This window comes from Moschus berezovskii, chromosome 9 (assembly GCF_049115385.1).
Source record: "Moschus berezovskii isolate FMDL1 chromosome 9, NW_MosBer_1.0, whole genome shotgun sequence".
NCBI lineage: Eukaryota > Metazoa > Chordata > Mammalia > Artiodactyla > Moschidae > Moschus > Moschus berezovskii.
Genome location: NC_142468.1, coordinates 60,651,564 through 60,669,101, shown reverse-complemented (window position 1 = coordinate 60,669,101; position 17,538 = coordinate 60,651,564). Strand labels below are relative to the sequence as shown.

Sequence of the window (17,538 nt, the reverse complement as noted above, 5' to 3'; positions counted from 1 at the left end):
CATGGATGGGTAAAGAGATTGTCATCTGAGTGAGGTAAGTCAGAGAAAGAGAAGTATCATATGACATCCCTTAGTGCTGAATATAAAATGAAATGATACAAATGAACTTCTTTACAAAACAGAAAGACTGGCAGACTGAGAAAATGAATTTATGGTTGCAGGTTAGGGGGAGGAATGGGGGCAAGGGATCGTTAGTAGTTAGGAAGTATGGGATTGACATGTTCAAACTGCTATATTTAAAATGGATAACCAACAAGGACCTACTGAATAGCACAGGGAACTCTACTCAATGTTATGTGGCAGCCTGGATGGGAGGAAAGTCTAGGGGAGAGTGGAGAATGTTTCCATTCACGTATATGTGTGACTGAGCCCCCTTGCTGTCCACCTGGAACTATCACTACCTTGTTTATTGGCTATTCTCCAAATTAAAATATAAAGTAAAAAATAAATAAATAAAATAGTTTTGAATACCTCTAGGATGGTCACAGTGTTAAGCCAGTTTTGGGTCATTCACAGGTTGGTGTGAAATAGTTCAACAGGAGACGGAAAGTAGAGTGGAGCAGTGGGATGAGGGAAAGCTAGGTCTGAGTAGATCTTCCTCCCAGGGAGGTCTGAGCAGCAAAAGGGAAAAGAATTGTCTGGTTACTTAGGTAGGGAATGAGGAATTAGGGTGTACAAAAGAAGTGATGGAAGACACTAAAGGCCAACTTTCTATTTCTCAGCTTTGTTTAAGACAATTTCTAATGCGTGGATCCTAGGCCCCCATCTACTTAGATGGATTAAATTCTTATTGAAAACCCAGGATAATGATAAACTGATAAACACACTGTTACTTCTGTAGCTGGTCAGTAAACCTGCACCCCTGAGTTGCACATCTCTCAAAATGGAAAAACTGTTAACAGTGGGATGTCCAAACTGTAGTATAGGGGGAGGGAACCTCCAAGCCTATGTGAAAGGAGTGACTTAGTGATTTAGGAGGAACCATAGATCCAGTTTTGAGTGACAATGAATCACACTGTTGGGACTTCCCTGGCAGTCTAGTGGGTAAGACTCCTTGCTTCCACTGCAGGTGGTGTGGGTTAGATTTCTGTCCAGGGAATTAAGATCCTGCATGCTCTGAGGCACAGCCAAACAAACAAAACTGAGTCACAGTCACATTGTCAGACAGTCTTTTTCACTTCTCTTCCAGTCTTTCTAGAAAGTATTTGGTGTTAGCATGTCTTTAACATTTGCTAATCTGCATTTTTAACAGAAAGCAGCTCCAGACTCTATACCTTCTTCAGGTTTTAGCATCTAACTGGAAATTAATAATATTACCTTCCATTTATGATAAGTGATACTTTATCATTTAACTCTCAGATAAATTTTAAGTTAATTTTAAGTTTTTTAAATTTTAAGTTAAAGTGAATTTACTTAAAGTTTTTTAATTTTTAAGTTAATTTTAAGTTTTTTAAATTTTAAGTTAAAGTGAATTTACTTAAAGAAAAATTATTACTTGGGTGGCACACAAGTTGGCCAAAAAGTATACAAATGTAACTGAAGTTTGGGAAACACAGAGCTTATGTTCTCCTGGGTCCCTTTGAAATCTAACATCTGCTCATTTTGTACTGGTCTAGGGGAGCCTGGTGGGCTGCAGTCCATGGGGTCGCTACTAGTCGGACATGACTGAGAGACTTCACTTTCGCTTTTCACTTTCACACATTGGAGAAGGAAATGGCAACCCACTCCAGTGTTCTTGCCTGGAGAATCCCAGGGACGGGGGAGCCTGGTTGGCTGCCGTCTATGGGGTCACACAGAGTCGGACACGACTGAAGTGACTTAGCAGCAGCAGCAGCAGCAGGGCACCAAGGCCCAGAGAGATGAAGTTACTTGACCAAGAAGATCGCTATGTTTGAAAACGTTTCCTTCAGTTTCTCCTGACTAGAAACACCCAAAACTGTAGTTCCTGAAAAAGTATCAGACTTAAGGTCCTCATGTTTGTTCATACTTCTCTTGGCAACGATGACCCCTGTTATTCCTGTTTCTCAGCTGCGGCTTCCCCACGGCTACTCTGATGAAATGGCCCGTGTGAATAGCTCAACAGTCCATGCACACCTCATAAGACAAGTATAAGTTATACCCACTGTCAGAAAAGAACATGGGCAAGTGTGTCTGAATCTTCAGAGAAGCAGATGCTAAGACAGGATTCAACATGCAAGAATTCTGTTAGGGCAAATGCTCCTGGGGAAGAAAATGGGGAAAGGAACCAAGTCAGCCTGAGAGAATGTCAGGCTGTGATGCGAATCTGACTCCCAGTGAAGGAGAGAGGGAGGGATCCACGAGAGGGAGCATCCCAGACTGCCCCCAGTTCCAGGAAGATCCAGCAAGGCCACTGGCAATTCTGGAGCCAAAGTCAACTGTCCAGGAGTCCCCATGCTCTCTTGTCAGGCGAGCTCCCCAGGGAGGCGTGACACCTGCGCAAGCCCAGCAAGTATATCTGCAGCCCTTGATCAGTTGTGCTCCCTGCAGTTGGAAGTCTGGGAGGCCCATTCTCATGATTACCAGCAAGATATCAGATAACAGACATAGGTTAGCAGCCACTGTATTCCAAAGTAGGGCTTACCATATTGACATCCCACTTTCATCAAATATACAACTAGCGTTTTCCAAGAGCTCTGGTTAGGATCTTAATGTGCATTCCTTCATTGAAACCTCTTACCAGCTCTGTGGGCAACTTTTATTTTTCTTTTCATTTTTACAGATGAAGAAACCGTGGCTCAGAGAAGTTTAAGTAGTTTGCTCAAGATCACTTAACAGGTAAGAGGCTGAAGAGGTTTCCAAATATTTGTGTTGTGCTTTCCTTCTTCTGAAACGTGTTTGGGATCTATTGAGTAAACCTGGATTCTCCCTGCACCTTAGCTGATCTAGTTATCCTGTCCCTTTAGGTGTTTTGTGCTGTTCTCTGGCCCTTGAACTACTTCTAATCAGTTCTGAAATCCAGGCAAATGCCAGAGGTCCAAAGAGGCCCACAAAGGGGCACTGGCACGACGGAGATGCTCAGTGTAGAAGATGAGCTGAGCTTTGTGCCCACTGAGTGATTTTAAGTACATTTCACTCTGTATATTTAATGTGTGAATCTGTCAACCAAGATTACTGTCTAGGCTCTGCTGTTTTAAATATTTAGTAAGACGATTGAGCGCCTGGATTTATTATGCTAATGAGTGCCCTTCAGATCTGGGGACAGCACACTGAAGGCATTGCATCTCTGTAATTGGCTGTCACTGAGACCATTCAATTGTTACTTGAATATATTTGGCTTGTTTTGGAAGCAAGTGAGTGTTCCTGGCACTTTCAGATCCTGTTATATCTGATTTGCTCATTAATACGGCAGTTTGGTTTGTTAGGCGTGGTCCGGTGGGAGTTTCTGAAAAGCAGGAAATATTTAACAACTAATTTCTCCCTGTGCCTTGTTCAGTGGATGGTTTCAGTATGCCTGTTGTGGAATATGCTGGAGAATTGCTTAGTGCCTCAATTTCAACTTCTGCAAAGTGAGGTTAATGCTGTCTGTCCTCCTCACTCCCCAAGGCAGCTAAACTCAAAAAAGGTCTGAGTAGAGAAGTGTTGCTGCTGCTGCTGCTGCTAAGTCGCTTCAGTCGTGTCCGACTCTGTGTGACCCCATAGACAGCAGCCCACCAGGCTCCCCCGTCCCTGGGATTCTCCAGGGAAGAACACCGGAGTGGGTTGCCATTTCCTTCTCCAATGTGTGAAAGTGAAAAGTGAAAGTGAAGTCGCTCAATCCTGTGTTAGGAAATGTTAAAAGCAAAAAATATCAACTTTGGGGTTGGGATTATATTTTGAAATCTTATCCAGCATTTCTCTTTTCTCCTGGTGCTTTACGTTTCCCCACCTCCCTTGAGGAGGCACTCTAGCTTGCACTCATTGCTGATGAAGGATGTAACCTCTTTAGTTTGTGGCTGGCTTATATTGACTCAGACAGTAAAGAATCTGCCCACAATTCAGGAGACCTGGGCTAGATTCCCAGGTCAGGAAGATCCCCTGGAGAAGGGAATGGCTACCCACTCTAGTATTCTTGCCTGGAGAATTCCATGGACAGAGGAGCCTGGTGGGATACAGTGCATGGGGTCTCAAAAAATCGGACATTACTGAGAGACTAACACTTTCACTTAGGTTAACATGTGCGAGACACGTTGAATGAGAGCCGGGAGTCTGAGAAGACTCACAGGAGGGAGAAGATAGCATGGTGGGTGTGGGGGGAGTAGAGATACCACAGCCTTGGAGCATGGAGCTGGGAGGGAGCCTGCTTCCTCGGGGAGGCAGCAGAAATGCCAGGGAGCAGCCTGGGACGTTCTCTGCTTCTTTGGAAGATCCAGGGGAGGAAGTAGCTGCTTGAAGGCTTTCAGTAGTCAGGGCTTAGACATGGTCAAAGGCTCCCCACCCGCAGGGAGGCATGGAGCAGCCTGTGGGTGAAGACCGGATGAGAAGGCTGACTCAGAAAACACCCAGGGGAAGACTTGTCAAGGCTTGGGCTTCCCACCTTCCACCGCCACTGGTGCTTGGAGTGAATGAACAAGTTAAAGTGAGGTCACAGTTTCCCTTTCCTGGAGATTGAGAGTTCAGATTAGAAATTTAAATTATATGTAAATAATAAAGCTGTATTTCGTACACATCTGGGTTTATGCACTGTTTGTATTTGCTTTTCCATCTAGTATTATTACTAATGCAACAAGACTCATGTTTCAGGAAAAAGCTTTCACCTTGTTATAGGAATGAATGAGAAGATGAGTTCTGGGAAAGTTTTGCAAAGAGAAATGAAGCAATCCTGACCAAAGAAGGGAAGTAAGATGTGTGCTAAGCCTAGGGTTTCAGTAGATAATCAGCATGCAACATGCACTAGAGACAGCTTCTCTGACACCTCGTCTCAGGGCCTTCATCATGCTGACCTGAGTGGGTCCACATTTTGACTTATATATGCATAATAGATTTATTGCAGGGATTACGTATAAAATGTACAGCTGCTATAAAAATATTAGTTTTTTTTTTTACAGAGTTTTGTTTCCTTAAGGAGTAAACTGAAGGAATCACAAACATCAAGTTCTCAAACACTTTAACATCTCTGAGCTATTAATTATCCACCTTTAAAACTTTAACCAATAGGATGCTTGGACATTTATCAGCTTAAAACACATTTTTTCAAGGATGGAGCCCAGGAGTCTGGATGATGTATTAAAAGTTGATCGTATGCACAGTTCTGGGCTTTTCTTTTCTGCATTTTTTGTTGTCTTAGGTGGACTGAGTTCATTTGATGCAATTTTGCGTAGCATAACCTATCTCTGTTTTTCAAAATCAATGTTTTAATTTATTGATTTATTTTAAAAATATTTAAGCATTTACTATGTGTCTAGCCTTGTGCTGGGCATTTGGTAAACATCAGTGAACCAAACAGATGACAAAGTAGCTAGACACATTGTTTCCCCATTCCCTGGTTTCCTGGGAGCTGACTCCTCTTCATCTGCCTCCCCTCTCCCATTTATACTTAAGTAGAAATTCATATAGAAGGAATAAAGGGATGGAGCAAAAGCAAAACCAATACCCAGTTGTGGATGTGACCAATGATAGCAACAAGGTCCGGTGCTGTAAAGAGCAATATTGCATAGGAACCTGGAATGTTAGGTCCATGAATCAAGGCAAATTGGAAGTGGTCAAACAGGAGATGGCAAGAGTGAACATAGACATTCTAGGAATCAGTGAATTAAAATGGACTGGAATGGGTGAATTTAACTCGGATGACCATTATATCTGCTACTGTGGGCAGGAATCCCTTAGAAGAAATGGAGTAGCCATCATGGTCAACAAAAGAGTCCGAAATGCAGTACTTGGATGCAATCTTAAAAATGACAGGATGATTTCTGTTCGTTTCCAAGGCAAACCATTCAATATTACAGTAATCCAGGCCTATGCCCCAACCAGTAATGCTGAAGAAGCCGAAGTTAATCTGTTCTATGAAGACCTACAAGACCTTTTAGAACTAACACCCAAAAAAGATGTCCTTTTCATTCTAGGGGACTGGAATGCAAAAGTAGGAAGTCAAGAAACACCTGGAGTAACTGGCAAATTTGGCCTTGGAGCACGGAATGAAGCAGGGCAAAGGCTAATAGAGTTTTGTCAAGAGAATGCACTGGTCATAGCAAACACCCTCTTCCAACAACACAAGAGAAGACTCTACACATGGACATCACCAGATGGTCAACACCGAAATCAGATTGATTATATTCTTTGCAACCAAAGATGGAGAAGCTGTATACAGTTAGTGAAAACAAGACCAGGAGCTGACTGTGGCTCAGATCATGAACTCCTTATTGCGAAGTTCAGACTTAAATTGAAGAAAGTAGGGAAAACCACTAGACCATTCAGATATGACCTCAATCAAATCCCTTATGATTATACAGTGGAAGTGAGAAATAGATTTAAGGGACTAGATCTGATTGATAGAGTGCCTGATGAACTCTGGACGGAGGTTCGTGACATTGTACAGGAGATAGGGACCAAGACCATCCCCATGGAAAAGAAATGCAAAAGAGCGAAATGGCTGTCTGAGGAGGCCTTACAAATAGCTGTGAAAAGAAGAGAGGCGAAAAGCAAAGGAGAAAAAGAAAGATATAAGCATCTGAATGCAGAGTTCCAAAGAATAGCAAGGAGAGATAAGAAAGCCTTCCTCAGTGATCAATGCAAAGAAATAGAGGAAAACAACAGAATAGGAAAAACAAGAGACCTCTTCAAGAAAATTAGAGATTCCAAGGGAACATTTCATGCAAAGATGGGCACGATAAAGGACAGAAATGGTACGGACCTAACAGAAGCAGAAGATATTAAGAAGAGGTGGCAGGAATACACAGAAGAACTGTACAAAAAAGATCTTCACGACCAAGATAGTCACGATAATGTGATCACTGACCTAGAGCCAGACATCTTGGAATGTGAAGTCAAGTGGGCCTTAGAAAGCATCACTACGAACAAAGCTAGTGGAGGTGATGGAATTCCAGTGGAGCTATTTCAAGTCTTGAAAGATGATGCTGTGAAAGTGCTGCACTCAATATGCCAGCAGATTTGGAAAACTCAGCAGTGGCCACAGGACTGGAAGAGGTCAGTCTTCATTCCAATCCCAAAGAAAGGCAATGCCAAAGAATGTTCAAACTACCGCACAATTGCACTCATCTCACACGCTAGTAAAGTCATGCTCAAAATTCTCCAAGCCAGGCTTCAGCAGTATGTAAACCGTGAACTCCCAGATGTTCAAGCAGGTTTTAGAAAAGGCAGAGGAACCAGAGATCAAATTGCCAACATCCGCTGGATCATGGAGAAAGCAAGAGAGTTCCAGAAAAACATCTATTTCTGCTTCATTGACTATGCCAAAGCCTTTGACTGTGTGGATCACAATAAACTGTGGAACATTCTGAAAGAGATGGGCATACCAGACCACCTGACCTGCCTCTTGAGAAACCTGTATGCAGGTCAGGAAGCAACAGTTAGAACTGGACATGGAACAACCGACTGGTTCCAAATAGGAAAAGGTGTACGTCAAGGTTGTATATTGTCACCTTGCTTATTTAACTTATATGCAGAGTACATCATGAGGAACGCTGGGCTGGAAGAAGCACAAGCTGGAATCAAGATTGCCGGGAGAAATATCAATAACCTCAGATATGCAGATGACACCACCCTTATGGCAGAAAGTGAAGAGGAACTCAAAGGCCTCTTGATGAAAGTGAAAGAGGAGAGTGAAAAGGTTGGCTTGAAGCTCAACATTCAGAAAACAAAGATCATGGCATCTGGTCCCATCACTTCATGGGAAATAGATGGAAAAACAGTGGAAACAGTGTCAGACTTTGTTTTTTTGGGCTCCAAAATGACTGCAGATGCTGATTGCAGCCATGAAATTAAAGACGCTTGCTCCTTGGAAGGAAAGTTATGACCAACCTTGATAGTATATTAAAAAGCAGAGACATTACTTTGCCAACCAAGGTCCGTCTAGTCAAGGCTATGGTTTTTCCCGTGGTCATGTATGGATGTGAGAGTTGGACTGTGAAGAAAGCTGATCGCCGAAGAATTGATGCTTTTGAACTGTGGTGTTGGAGAAGACTCTTGAGAGTCCCTTATACTACAAGGAGATCCAACCAGTCCATTCTAAAGGAGATCAATCCTGGGTGTTCATTGGAGGGACTGATGCTAAAGCTGAAACTCCAATACTTTGGCCACCTCATGAGACGAGTTGACTCACTAGAAAAGACTCTGATGCTGGGAAAGGTTGGGGGCGGGAGGAGAAGGGGACGATGGAGAATGAGATGGCTGGATGGCATCACCGACTCTGTGGACATGAGTTTGAGTGTACTCCGGGAGTTGGTGATGGACAGGGAGGCCTGGCGTGCTGTGATTCATGGGGTCGCGGAGAGTCGGACACGACTGAGTGACTGAACTGAACTGAACTGAACTGAGAAATTCATATACTTATTGTGGGAGTGGTCATTTTATAACAGTGACTATAGGACTCCCCTTTGGTCATGTTCTTGGTGAAAGAAAGAACCGGAAGTAAGGACCAACTTGGAAAGTCAACAAATCAAACATTGAATGAACACCCACTGTATACATCCACACTATACTATGTTCACTGTTAATGGTCTGAAGAATACAGGCCATGGTTTCTGCCTTACCAAGAGCTTTTAAACTATGTTAGGGCACCATCAGTTCAGTTCAGTTCAGTTCAGTCGCTCAGTCGTGTCCAGCTCTCCGCGACCCCATGAACCACAGCACGCCAGGCCTCCCTGTCCATCACCAACTCCCGGAGTTCACTCAAACTCATGTCCACAGAGTCGGTGATGCCATCCAGCCATCTCATTCTCGGTCGTCCCCTTCTCCTCGCTTCCCCAACCCTTCCCAGCATCAGAGTCTTTTCCAGTGAGTCAACTCGTCGCATGAGGTGGCCAAAGTATTGCAGTTTCAGCTTTAGCATCAGTCCTTCCAATGAACACCCAGGATCGTTCTCCCTTAGAATGGACTGGTTGGATCTCCTTGTGGTACAAGGGACTCTCAAGAGTCTTCTCCAACACCACAGTTCAAAAGCATCAATTCTTCGGCGATCAGCTTTCTTCACAGTCCAACTCTCACATCCATACATGACCACGGGAAAAACCATAGCCTTGACTAGACGGACCTTTGTTGGCAAAGTAATGTCTCTTCTTTTTAATATGCTATCAAGGTTGATCATAACTTTCCTTCCAAGGAGTAAGCGTCTTTTAATTTCCTGGCTGCAATCAGCATCTGCAGTGATTTTGGAGCCCCCAGAAATAAAGTCTGACACTGTTTCCACTGTGATAGGACCAGATGCCATGATCTTTGTTTTCTGAATGTTGAGCTTCAAGCCAACCTTTTCACTCTCCCCATACTCACAGGAAAATACAAGGCAGAGTATGCGAAAGGAAAAAATAGTTAGCCTAACTTTAAGTGCTAAGTTTACAGGGAGGAAAGAGCATCTTGTATTTGTCTTAAATCTACATGACAACATCTGTTTTTCTTTCTTCTTGGAAGTGCTATTTCCTCTTCTACCCCCTTGAATGATAGTATATTAGTCACTGAATCACAGTACATTTCCAGTTCAAGATGAAAATGTTAAACTTCACTCCACCATAATTTTCATGACACATCATCTTTTGTATTTTTGAGATTTAAATGTGAGAACTGCAGAGATGAGCTTATACCAGCAGGTGGAGGAATTTGCTATTTGAACTCATCTCAGGACATCAAGTGGTTCAGCAAAGGATGTGACTGAAATTTAAATTGCTTTATTTCTCTTTCTTTGTTTCAGATATTTATGCACCAAAACACTGAACAAATTACCTATATTCTAATGAAAAGAATGTATGTATCTTTATAACAAATTATTTTACTGTACAGCAGAAATTAACACAACATTGTAAATCAACTATCAGTTCAGTTCAGTTCAGTTCAGTTCAATCGGTCAGTCGTGTCCAACTCTTTGCGACCCCATGAATCAGAGCATGCCAGGCCTCCCTGTCCATCACCAACTCCTGGAGTTCACTCAAACTCATGTCCATAGAGTCGGTGATGCCATCCAGTCATCTCATTCTCTGTCGTCCCGGTCTCTTCCCACCCCCAATCCTTCCTAGCATCAGAGTCTTTTCCAGTGAGTCAACTCGTTGCATGAGGTGGCCAAAGTATTGGAGTTTCAACTTTAGCATCAGTCCTTCCAATGAACACCCAGGATTGATCTCCTTTAGAATGGACTGGTTGGATCTCCTTGCAGTCCAAGGGACTCTCAAGAGTCTTCTCCAGCACCACAGTTCAAAAGCATCAATTCTTCGGCGATCAGCTTTCTTCACAGTCCAACTCTCACATCCATACATGACCACGGGAAAAACCATAGCCTTGACTAGACGGACCTTGGTTGGCAAAGTAATGTCTCTGCTTTTTAATATGCTATCTAGGTTGGTCATAACTTTCCTTCCAAGGAGCAAGCGTCTTTTAATTTCCTGGCTGCAATCAGCATCTGCAGTCATTTTGGAGCCCCCCAAAATAAAGTCTGACACTGTTTCCACTGTTTCCCCATCTATTTCCCATGAAGTGATGGGACCAGATGCCATGATCTTCGTTTTCTGAATGTTGAGCTTCAAGCCAACCTTTTCACTCTCCTCTTTCACTTTCATCAAGAGGTTTTTGAGTTCCTCTTCACTTTCTGCCATAAGGGTGGTGTCATCTGCATATCTGAGGTTATTGATATTTCTCCCGGCAATCTTGATTCCAGCTTGTGCTTCTTCCAGCCCAGCGTTCCTCATGATGTATTCTGCATATAAGTTAAATAAGCAGGATGACAATATACAACCTTGATGTACTCCTTTTCCTATTTGGAACCAGTCTGTTGTTCCATGTCCAGTTCTAACTGTTGCTTCCTGACCTGCATACAGGTTTCTCAAGAGGCAGGTCAGGTGGTCTGGTATGCCCATCTCTTTCAGAATGTTCCACAGTTTATTGTGTTCCACACAGTCAAAGGCTTTGGCATAGTCAATGAAGCAGAAATAGATGTTTTTCTGGAACTCTCTTGCTTTCTCCATGATCCAGCGGATGTTGGCAATTTGATCTCTGGTTCCTCTGCCTTTTCTAAAACCTGCTTGAACATCTGGAATTTCACGGTTCACATATTGCTGAAGCCTAAGAGTTTTGCCAAGAGAACGCACTGGTCATAGCAAACACCCTCTTCCAAATCAACTATACTTGAATAAAATAAAGGAAAAACATCAAACCCAGATTACTTGTACTCTGAAGAAGATGAATCAAAATTGGTTATTTTCGTCACTCTATCCAGAGCATAAAGTAGATGGCACTTTCTCCTTTTCAAAGTCTTAGATGTAAATATATATTGACATCCAAAGAAATAATTTTGACTTCTCAGGTGGCTCAGTGGGCAAAGAATCTACCTGCAAAGCAGGAGATGCAGGTTCAATCCTTGGGTCAGAAAGATCCCCTGGAGGAGGGCATGGCAACCCAGTCCAGTATTCTTGCCTGGAGAATCCCATGGACAGAGGAATCTGGTGGGCTAGAGTCCATGGGGTTGCAAAGAGTCCGACACGATTGAACTGACTGAGCACACACACAAAAAGAAATAGTTTATTCTCATAGAGAACATTGGAGAACTCTTTTTAAACAAACATACGACCTTAACATTCTTATGCTAGATGTAGAACACACTCAGAGTTGGGTGTACTGGTGCCTTGGGCTCCCACATGAGTCAAGCATCTTTGCAGGTATTAGAGTAGCAGAGTAGAGGGATCTCTACACTGGTTTATCTGAGGTCTTTCGCAGGTTTTCAGGCCTGTCTGAGCACATCAGTGAACTGATGAAACAGGCCTGAGTAAAATCAATACACCTAGGGGAGTTGGAATCATCAGGGGAAGAAGTCATGCCCTGCCTGTTGCTGGGGCAAGGGCATGTCCAGCAAGCTGTGGGAGTCTGGTGGAGGCTGAGAAGCTTGCTGGGCAAGCGTTCACCCTAAGGGTAGAAGGAATCTGCTGATTAGCTTCAGTCAGCAAGAAGAGCCCTAGTTGTCAGAGGGGAGCAGTAAGTCTGACAGGGATTGTACTAGTTTCTTGATAACCTGGTCTGAGTGTTGAGAAGCCTGATTCCTTTGAGTACATAGAAGGCTGTTGGTAAAAACGGAAAGAATTTTCTCAGCTTTTAAAAAAATTCTCAGATTTAAGAGATACTGTTTTACCTTCTCACCCGAACAGGTGAGTCAATTTCTTGTGCTTCACTCCTGCACAGCTTGCCTTCCCAGGTTGCTCAGCAGTAAAGAATCTGCCTGCCAATGCAGGAGATGCGGGATGCATGGGTTGAGAAGATGCACTGGGAGTAGGAAATGACATCCCACTCCAGTATTCTTGCCTGGAAAATCCCATGGAGATAGGAGCCTGGCGAGCTACAGTCCATGGAGTCGCAGAGTTGGACGGGACTGAGCAACTGAGCACAGCAAAGCAGCTTGCCCAGCTTGCCAGACCCAGTAGGGGAGGATCTGGAGGAAGTGCTTTGTTCAGAGGGGAGAGGCATTGCCAGCAGACTGACAGCACAGGGAGACACCTTCTGGAGACTCTCAGAAATACAGGACTTGGTGTGCAGGGGTGGAGGTTTGGTACTGAAAAGGAGCAGGAACCAGTGACGTTTGTATTGCAGTTAATGAGATTCCTCTTACTCAAAGGCTTGTAAGATCTGGAGAAATAGACATTACATACATACTGTTGGCCAGGTTCTTAGAGTTATTGAACATTTACTAAAAGAACCATAATAACTATGTCTGTCTTTTGATGTATAAGCTCTTTGTAAAACCCTCCATTTGGGTCATATTTTTACAGCAGTTAAACAGACTTACACACAGGTGTATAAATCTTAAGTATTTACTACAGTGAATTTTTACAGTTTAATAACTTGTGCAAATTCTGCTGAGACCGATGCAGAATATTACAAGCAGTTTTCTCTTGTGCTCCTTCTTGTCTCCTTTTCTTAAAGCTACTTTGATTTCCAATATTGTAAATAACTTTTGCCTGTTTTAAACTTTGTATAAATGCAATTAATTATACATTTATTTTGCCTTTTTTTTTACTCAACATTATGTCTGTAAGTCTTATTTACGTTTTTGCCAAACTTTGTAGGTTTTCTTTGTTGTATGCTGCTGCTGCTAAGTCACTTCAGTCGTGTCTGACTCTGTGTGATCCCATAGGCGGCAGCTCACCAGGCTCTGCCCTCCCTGGGATTCTCCAGGCAAGAACACTGGAGTGGGTTGCCATTTCCTTCTCCAATGCATGAAAGTGAAAAGTGAAAGTGAAGTCTCTCAGTCGTGTCCGACTCTTAGCGACCCCATGGACTGCAGCTTACCAGGCTCCTCCATCCATGGGATTCTCCAGGCAATTACACTGGAGTGGGTTGCCATTTCCTTCTCCAATATGTGAAAGTGAAAAGGGAAAGTGAAGTCGCTCAGTCATGTCCGACCCTTAGCGACCCCATGGACTGCAGCCTACCAGGCTCCTCCGTCCATGGGATTTTCTAGGCAAGAGTACTGGAGTGGCTTGCCATTGCCTTCTCCGACTGCTACCTAGAATATGTTATTTATTTATTTATTTTAATTGGAGGCTAATTACAGTATTGTTTAAGATTCCTCCTCCTGTAAGCTAACTTTTGATATTAACCTTAGGAAGATATGGTTGGAAAGTAATTTTCAAAAATTGTTTCCACCCATCAGTAGAGATGGCTAAAATTTAATTGCAGCACTATAGTTTGTAGCATTTGCTACTGGAAGCTGAGAAACATCAGTGGATCTTCAGATTTTTTTTTAGTTTATCAGCTGACAAATCTTGATTTAAGTGTTGACTACTGTGTTTCCTGAATTTATTTATGAAGACTGACTAGAAGGGAATAACATTAAGTTTGGGTCCCAAGAGAAAAATGCTATGTGATGTGGGCCTCACCCAGAATCCTATGGCCAAAAATATCCCCGGGATCAAAGTTATCCAGTGGATCTTGGCCCATCTCTGTAGATTCTATATCTAATCTACAGTACCAACACTCAGATTTGCTTGAAACTAACCTTTATTTCTACTTGGTTTTTAATGACAGAAACAGTATGTGTTTATTCTAGAAAACTTGGAAAGCATATAAAAATGTAACAAAACTCTCATGTAATAGCAGTATCCTTTGTTAATACATTTCAGAATATTTTCTTTCAGGTTTTAAATTACCAGATTACCTTTTCACATACCTCATTTATTCAGCACATGTTTTTGAGAGCTTCTTATGTACTGATGGCAAGACTGTATACAACCAGAGATCCAGTAATCTCTTACAGGGTTTCCAAGACTTGAGCTTACCCAACAGAATCTGGAAGATCAGAGGTGGTGAGGGCCGGGGAGAGGGACGTCTGGGAGACAGTGCAGAAAGTCGTTGACATAGCAGCCCTGAGACACCTATTGTTAGAAAGGTCTGCTTAAATATTGGCTCTTGTCTAGCATCTGGGAACTTGGCTTTCAGGAGTTTTCCCACCATTCCCTAATGATAAGGATGGTTCACTCTGTCTAGACTGTGCAAATACCATGTTCATGCTGAAGGTCTGCTTACCTTCTGGGCATCTGGGATTTTGACATGTGAATGTCAGAGGGTTCCTACATGACCGGCCTCCACTAAAAATCTTTGATGGTGAGACCAGTGAGCTTCCCTGGTAGACACTCTACACCTATTGCCAGGTGTTATTGTTGGAAGAATTAAGTACATCCTGTGTGGCTCCACTGGGAGAGGACTCTGGAAAACTTCTTCCTGGTTTCCTCCAGACTTTGCCCCATGCACCCTATTCCTTTTACTGATTTTGTTTTGTGTCCTTTCATTTCCATAAACTGTACCTGTGAGTATAACTATTTCTCAGTCCTGAGAATCCTTCTAGCAAATTACTGAACATGAAGCTGTTCTGGGGGACACCTGATATGGTGATCCCTCCTTGGGAGATTAAATTACCAGGTGAATCATTACCTCTACTTTTTTTTTTTTTAATTACTTCTACTTTTAAGGGCTTCTCTGGTGGCTCAGTTGGTAAAGAATCCGCCTGCAGTGAAGGAGACCAGGGTTTGACCCCTGGTTTGGGAAGATCCTTTGGAGCAGGAAATAGCAACCTGCTCCTGTATTCTTGCCTGGAAATCCCATGAACAGAGGAGCCTGGTGGGCTACAGTCCATGGGGTCACAAAGAGTTGGACACAACTGAGCAACTAAACCGCCACCTCTACTTTTATGCTGGCCTTTAGGATAGAGCTGGGAATACAACTCCTTGAGGGAGTCTCCTCAAACGTGATGCTATAAGAATGGAGATGAGGTCAAGGGAAAGGGATTAATGTCCCAGGAGGGTTGAGGAGGCTGCTCCTGAGGAATAGCCGCTTACTCAAGCCACACTCCCCTGTCCTGAACAATTCCACTACAGTCTCACTGGTGTGAAGAAAATTGCAACTGAAACCATTTAGTGTAATTTTGGGGGGCTCTGAAGAGCTCCCATACCATAGTCCTTTATGCATCAGTGCAGAGAAGAATTCATGGAGAGCAAAGTGGTAGATGAGAAGTGATTTATTAGAATAGGATGCTTATGAGGCTTACAAGTGGGTGGGTGAGAAAAGCTGAACCCCGAGAACTTACTTGGCTACAGTTTTATAATCAAAGGAAAAGTGGGGATGCCAAGAAGAACTTCTTTGTCTTTTTTGAGTAGATGTATTTTATCATCAGCTCCTCCTTCAAGTTGGGCAAGGAAGTTTTCTTGTCCCTACCTAGTCAAACTAGGTTCACAAATTATTATGAAGAGAGCATGTCCTAGGGATCATTAACTTACTGAGTTTACTGGGCAGGATTTAGGTCTCATGCCACCATCGTTTTATTGTTCTGGGGCACGTCTCATGCTTCTGTTGTATGGTTTTGTTGCTAAGGAACCCTGCTTAGTTTTGTGGTTAAGCAAACCTACGTTTTTGAGTAATCATTAACTTACAGATTGATTATATTCTTTGCAGCCAAAGATGGAGAAGCTGTATACAGTTAGCAAAAACAAGACCAGGAGCTGACTGTGGCTCAGATCATGAACTCCTTATTGCCAAATTCAGACTTAAACTGAAGAAAGTAGGGAAAACCATTAGACCATTCAGATATGACCTCAATCAAATCCCTTATGATTATACAGTGGAAGTAAGAAATAGATTTAAGGGTCTAGATCTGATTGATAGAGTGCCTGATGTACTCTGGACTGAGGTTCGTGACATTGTACAGGAGACAGGGACCAAGACCATCCCCATGGAAAAGAAATGCAAAAAGGGAAAATGGCTGTCTGAGGAGGCCTTACAAATAGCTGTGAAAAGAAGAGAAGTGAAAAGCAAAGGAGGAAAGGAAAGATATAAGCATCTGAATGCAGAGTTCCAAAGAATAGCAAGGAGAGATAAGAAAGCCTTCCTCAGCGATCAATGCAAAGAAATAGAGGAAAACAACAGAATAGGAAAAACAAGAGATCTTTTCAAGAAAATTAAAGATATCAAGGGACCATTTCATGCAAAGATGGGCTCGATAAAGGACAGAAATGGTATGGACCTAACAGAAGCAGAAGATATTAAGAAGAGGTGGCAAGAATACACAGAAGAACTGTACAAAAAAGATCTTCACTATGAAGATAATCACGATGGCGTGATCACTCACCTGGAACCAGACATCTTGGAAAGTGAAGTCAAGTGGGCCTTAGAGAGCATCACTACGAACAAAGCTAGTGGAGGTGATGGAATTCCAATTGAGCTATTTCAAATCCTAAAAGATGATGCTGTGAAAGTGCTGCACTCAATATGCCAGCAAATTTGGAAAACTCAGCAATGGCCACAGGACTGGAAAAGGTCAGTCTTCATTCCAATCCCAAAGAAAGGCAATGCCAAAGAATGCTCAAACTACTGCACAATTGCACTCATCTCACACGCTAGTAAAGTCATGCTCAAAATTCTCCAAGCTAGGCTTCAGCAATATGTGAATCGTGAACTTCCAGATGTTCAAGCAGGTTTTAGAAAAGGCAGAGGAACCAGAGATCAAATTGCCAACATCCGCTGGATCATGGAGAAAGCAAGAGAGTTCCAGAAAAACATCTATTTCTGCTTCATTGACTATGCCAAAGCCTTGGACTGTGTGGATTCTGCTTCATTGACTATGCCAAAGCCTTGGACTGTGTGGATCACAATAAACTGTGGAACATTCTGAAAGAGATGGGCATACCAGACCACCTGACCTGCCTCTTGAGAAACCTGTATGCAGGTCAGGAAGCAACAGTTAGAAGTGGACATGGAACAACAGACTGGTTCCAAATAGGAAAAGGAGTACGTCAAGGCTGTATATTGTCACCCTGCTTATTTAACTTATATGCAGAATACATCATGAGGAACACTGGGCTGGAAGAAGCACAAGCTGGAATCAAGATTGCCGGGAGTTATATC

General features: G+C 42.8%; 1 long non-coding RNA gene and 1 pseudogene across 2 annotated transcripts in view; both read left to right on the top strand.

The window, feature by feature from the left end:
• LOC148776461 (uncharacterized) overlaps window positions 1–17,538 on the top strand; it is a 65,551-nt gene that overhangs the window by 3,416 nt on the left and 44,597 nt on the right. Inside the window, exon 2 of the long non-coding RNA XR_016038227.1 lies at window positions 2,741–2,796. This is a non-coding gene — a long non-coding RNA (uncharacterized LOC148776461). The remainder of the gene's footprint in view (window positions 1–2,740; window positions 2,797–17,538) is intronic.
• Window positions 1–17,538, top strand: part of LOC148776462 (protein CFDP2 pseudogene) — a 37,278-nt pseudogene that overhangs the window by 3,282 nt on the left and 16,458 nt on the right. Inside the window, exon 2 of the transcript XR_016038261.1 lies at window positions 1,841–6,613. The product of XR_016038261.1 is annotated as a protein CFDP2 pseudogene (transcript). The remainder of the gene's footprint in view (window positions 1–1,840; window positions 6,614–17,538) is intronic.